The following is a 6,000-nucleotide window of genomic DNA, read 5'->3' on the forward strand; positions in this document are numbered from 1 at the left end:
GCATGTCTTGGTACATTAGGATCATAACTTCTAGTCTGGGTCTCAGTTTTCAATATATTATCACTGGAAGGTTGACTCCCTACTTCATTCTGTGTTCACTATATGCAATATATGCCCTGTATTCTCTTACAAAAATAAGTAGGTTACTCTTTTCCTTCACAGCTGTTTTCTTAACATTTTTTAGGATGTTCTAATATGCTTCTCAAATGAAGGAAAAAAAAAAAAAAAAAAGATGCTGCACTTTTTTTTTTAACCGGTAAGCTAGAAACAGAAACCCTAGCAGAAGTTTCAGCCTTCGTCTTCTGAAGATGCCTGCTCTTCGTTTTTGTCCTCATCTTACTGGAGAGCCAGAAAGCTGACATTATATGAATGTACTGTAGTTTTCATTTTCGGTGTAGAATAAGATTTTTGCATTATTAATGACACTTTAAACAGTAAAATCCTCAGAGCAGTGCTTGTAAGGGTGATAAAAGCTTCTGTAGTAATTGAGAATATTTTAGTTACTGCAAGCTGAAGTAACTGAAAATCTCTTGCAAATACCCATTTTGTAAAAAGATGCTTGGCTTTAGGAAAACATCCTTATTTGAACTAAGGACACTGTCTAGTTAACTGATTACATTCAAACTTTACATCTGTTGGATATTTTTCCTGTAATTTAAACTGTTTTGTATGAAGCTTTTTATTTAATTTCACAGTGGGAATTGAGAGAAGGGATAAATTTGTCATCTGTGTAGTACCATTCGATCCTTTAGATCTATTTAGCATCAGCTCTAACAGTTACTACATCCAGCACCATCAACTGAAAAGGAATTTGGCCACATCTGTTATAAATCAGAACAGGCTCATTAACAACATGAGTTCTGAACACTCCATTGAGCTACTTACAATTAATGCTTGCCCTGGAAATGTCAGTAGCTTTCCGAGCGCTGTTGTAATGACTGTGGGCATTTCTGCAAATTAACCAGGAAAACAGTCCCTCATTAGAAATTAAACTTTTGCTAGAGACAAAATGTTAGGCTATTTTTTAAAAATAGCTTCATTAGAAATCAGTCAGGGAGTACATTTTTGACCACATAGCTATCTTCCGTCATCATCTTTTCCGCTCTTACTTTCTTAACTATATTCTGCTGCTAACCTCACAAGTCTTTCTCGTGAGAGAAAGAGGGAATAGGTTTTGAACTACTGCCATCTAGCTGGTCTTCTATGCTTGTCAGTAATTTAGAAGAAATGTCTAAAACCCAGATCAGATAAACCTGAAAAGAATTAGTTGTCTAAATTCAGATAAAAAGGCATAGGTTTTCAGATGTTTACATGAATATCAGCTGGACAGGACAAGGTCACAGTTGCACTGCTAAGTTCCAGACCTTTTGTGAGTTGAACTGTTCTAAAACATTACTTTAGTCCCACTGACAGTTTTCAGCATTTTTTTTGTACCCTCTAGTTAAGTGTATTGTGTTATGTATCATAACTCAGGACTTTTATCCAACCATCAAAAGCCATTTACTATGGGAATTCTAAGTAACCTAATGTTATTGAATGAAGGAAAAGTGGTTTGTCTGTGTGTTTACTTTGTTCTTGCTGTTCATTAAACTACAAGATTTGGTAGTTTTTAGAAAAAAAAAAATCAGAGGTGTATAAATGTCTATCCAAAGGTAAATCTTACAGCATTGCAATTTCCTTCTGGAACTTAGCTTGTAGTGTATACAACCTAGTATTATTAGATAGTCATGTACATAACATATACTATAATTCAGGTTAATGTTTCATATGAAAGAATGTATTTGTAAATTGTAACAACATCAATAGTTTCTTTATCTTTTTAAAGTTCTGCAAAGAATAAAAATAATGTATTGTTAGACTTGACTACTGTACTGCAAACTGTCTTAAAAGGCTACTTTTGTGTCTAGCAAAAGTTGTGCATTATGTGAAATATTAATAAAAATGTGCTCTCTAAAAAGTGATCTTAAAGGTAGGTAGGTTTTGCTATGATATGCCAGAATTGTAATACTTGCTGGTATCTATTGTAACCAATTCCTTGAAAGTTCTCAGAGATGTAGAAATTATTTTGTGCCATTCTGGGGAAAAAAAGGGGGACCTGCTCTCTTGAGTCATTACTGGAAACCCTGATTTTGTCATTAAATACTTTAACTGTGATGAAAACTGTCCTTGGATTATTTGAGTTTTCTATTCAAAATATAAATTATTTGTAAATGACACTTTTATATTTCACTTTAGCAGAATTATATTTCACTCTAGCAAAACTGATTAAAAATTAGCTTCTACTGTAACGATGAAAAATTTCTCTAGAAAGAATATTCTAATTAAAAAAGAAGTAATGGGAACTAGGTTGAAGGATCTTGTCCCAGCAGATTCCAGACAACAGGTAACACAGGTTTAAGTTAGCATCCTACCTAAAAGCTGTACAGGCTAAAAAACTTCTGTGTTAATTTGCTTTCAATTTGCTATGAAATGCTTATTCTGAAATTGTTACTGTTTTCTTTTGACCAAATAATTTTGTTGATAAAATTTTATCAAAGTAAAAGCAATTTTAATTACCCTATGGGAATAAAACTATGAAGGTAGAATTCTTCTACATGCAGAGAAGCAATCCCATATATTCAAAAGAGGACTACTTGCAGAAGAATCAGTTCAAATATGAACTGACTTCACTGCCATCTCTTTTTCAGGCTTAAATGTGGTCCCTAAGATCCTAATCTCAAAAATGTTCTGTTGACAAATATTGTCAACTGGTTAAATTACTTCAGTTGCTAAGTAAATTTTGCTAGAATGCATGATGTTGAATGCCATACATGCCCAATGCCCAAACTGTATGAAACTTATAGTAAAAGAAATAGATCTCTGGTGGATCAGAAGCAAACTTGATCAGAACTGTATTTTGTTGTAGTTCACACGTTACAATTTGGCAGTTCTTTTCCATTGTTATTGTACATTTATCCTGTTAAAAAAAAAAAAAAAAAAGTTTGGTTCATTTTCTGAGCATTTTTTTAGATCAATTTCACCATGTTGGCATTTTTTCTTGATCTTATGATTTTCATAAGTCATCAGCCTAATCTGCTGCTGTGTATAATTTATCATAGAGATGATGGGGTTTTGTTTGTTATCTTTGAGTCATGGAAGAGGCTCAAGCGTGAATGTTTACTGATTCAATATATTAGGATTTCTAAGTAAAAGATATGCTAGTATGTTGAGTGTGTTGGAGAATATTGTTGCTGCCGCACTCCTGAAGGCATAATATTTGACTGAGAAAATCAAACTAAGATGCCTATCACCTTCAGCTGCAAGTCACAATACCAGTGAAGATACGCACTACTTCAACTGGTGAGGAGATCAGTAGGCCTATCCAGTAGTCACCCAGTAGTCACTAAGGATTGCAATGTCTCAGATTAAATATTGCGCGCTTTTTTTTTTTTTCTCTCCAAAATGAGTCCCTCATGGAAGTGGTCAGCTACCAGTGGGGTAGTGGCACGAACTTATTTATATAAACACTAATTTTTCAAATTATTCTGAAACTTCGCCATCCACTTCATAGCATATCATTTCAGCTTGTTCCGTGCATCATTTGGAACACTGTATCATATTATATATATGTTTCAATTATACTTTTTTTATTATTTGAGTTGTTACTATCTTTTTGTCTGCCATCACCTCGTGCAATCCAATATGTGGTAACATTTTTTTAATAGATAATTAATGTGATGGTGGCTAGCTTTGGCAGGGGTTGACTAGGGATTATGGACACAAAAAGTAATATACTGTTTATTTTCACAATGACTGAGCAATTCTAAAGTGAGTGTAAAGATACTGTTACAATGAGGCATAGTAGGATGGCAGATCTTAAGTGTTAAGGCCAAGTATTCAGGGTATAAAAGGAAGCTTGTTACTAGGGAAGTTGGATGGCTTTAGAAGTGTAGAGAATAGGCATCCGACAAAGCTCTAATTGATATTTTAAATAATTTCACAGGTCTCTGGTAGCTAAAATAGTCTGATAGCTAAAAACTGTTGCAGAGGAACTAAAGTTCAAGCCTGTATTGTGTTGAAATTTTGTTGCTGCTAAAGATGGAAGGACAAAGAGTTTTCTTCTGTCTTAAGTGTTCTCTTCTGGATAGAACAGAAGGGAAATGTGAAACCAGAAAATTTTGAGAGTTTTTCATACTATGTTAAAAAGGAAATCTTCGATATATGCAACTAATATTAATGAACATGCTGGTTTGCAGCTAAATCTGTGAGTCGGGGTTTTTTCCCATTTCAGAAAGAAGAGACACAGTAAAGCTTTGTTTGGATTAGCATGATCAGAAAATAAGGATTTCTACAAAAAGTGCATTTACTTGTGGGAAGTATTAAGATTTTAATGAGAATCCTTCTTTCCAAAACCTTTACCAGTTTTATTAAATACAGGATCTAGAAGCATTTATGACAGCTGTGAGATCTTTAGTGTTGTAGGTATGGTTGGCACTCTGATAAAAGGCATTTAGCTTTAATAATAGATTGCGGCATTCGTTTGCTTGAGGCTTGTAAGAGAGTTTAGCTCAGTGAGAAGCATCCCAATATTGCTCTCTAGGGATAGTGTAAGCACTGTTCATGCTGCAAATCAACAGCAGCTAAATTCTGAGGTGAGGGTGGGGAAGATGAGGGAAGGATTGGAGACTTCTGGGTCACCATGTCAGCGAGTCAGGAGAGGTGATGAAGTAACCGCCAAGGGAGCCCTGTGATGATGCAGCTCCCAAGGAAGAGGACAGCAGTGGTGGAGGGCTTGCCATTAGTGTTTTCTTACAAGTGGGTAGAGAACCATCTGCAATTTTGGCAGCGAGTTCTAGGAAAACATCTTCGCGACAGTCCTGAGGGGTTTTAAACCTCCTTACAGAGAAATGTGAGTACCTTTGGTTTTTATCTTACCTGTTCTTTTCTGTTGCTTCCCCACGTGCAGTTGTTCAGCATTTCAGACAAGCTGAAAACAGGTCTGTTAAAAGTTGGAGCACTCAAACTGCATGACAGGTACTATTCTTCACTGAGGCCATGAACAATTGCAGAGCTGCCAGTGTCTGACTGAAATTATAGCTGTACATATAGGATCATTTGTAAGACAGATGGCTGAGAATGGTACCATTTATCTGCCAGGCAAGGTTTCATAACTCTTAGCATCCGTTCCTGGGGAAAGAATCATTAACAGTTAGCTATTGCTAATTACCTCAAGTTAGTAGGTGTTAGATTAAAATCCTTGTTTTCTGACATCTCTATTCTATATGGCAATCTCTGCAATGGCACTGAAAGAGGAAAAGTGGGTGGGAAGGAAGAGGTTACGTGTTCATGTTCATTGACTGGGTATGCTTCATAGAATCCGTTCCTCTGTCTCTGCCTGGCACAGTAAATGCAAGGTTATTTATGGCTTCCCTTACTACCCCGACTGCCTTTCCTAGTTCCCACTTTTGTACAGTCTTTCCATATTCAGTATCATGTTTTTCTCTTATTACTCACAAGTCCCTCATCCTAAGAGGTGGCTGCACAGCTAAACTCTCAGGATTTTTAAGGGCAACATGAAGTACGATCTGTAACCCTTACCCTTTGGGGTTTAAACAGCTCCTGTTGTGTTATTTATTGACTACATTTTGTTACTGTTTGTAGATGAAGATGCAGACGTGCACTGCACGTAAAATCAGGATACTTCACATCACAAAAGTTGTAGTGAAGGTGTTTCAGCATGTCTGAAAGGATTTAGGATAAGATTTAATAGTCGGAAATTCACAGTGCTAGATCACGAACCTAGGTGTTTATTCCTTAATCTTGCTAAAGGTTTTTCTCCAAAATCTGTGCTGAAGTTGTAATAATACAAGGTATTTATCTTGAATGTAGTATTTTTCACCCTTCTGTAACAAGAATTCAAAGAGAAATATCAAATTTCTTTCATACGGGTGTAAACTAAGACATGGAAGTAAGTAATTTACAGTAAATTAATGGGCAGGAATAGAATGGAGGTCTGAGAAT

Source organism: Platalea leucorodia (genome assembly GCF_965183815.1).
Source record: "Platalea leucorodia genome assembly, chromosome: 7".
NCBI lineage: Eukaryota > Metazoa > Chordata > Aves > Pelecaniformes > Threskiornithidae > Platalea > Platalea leucorodia.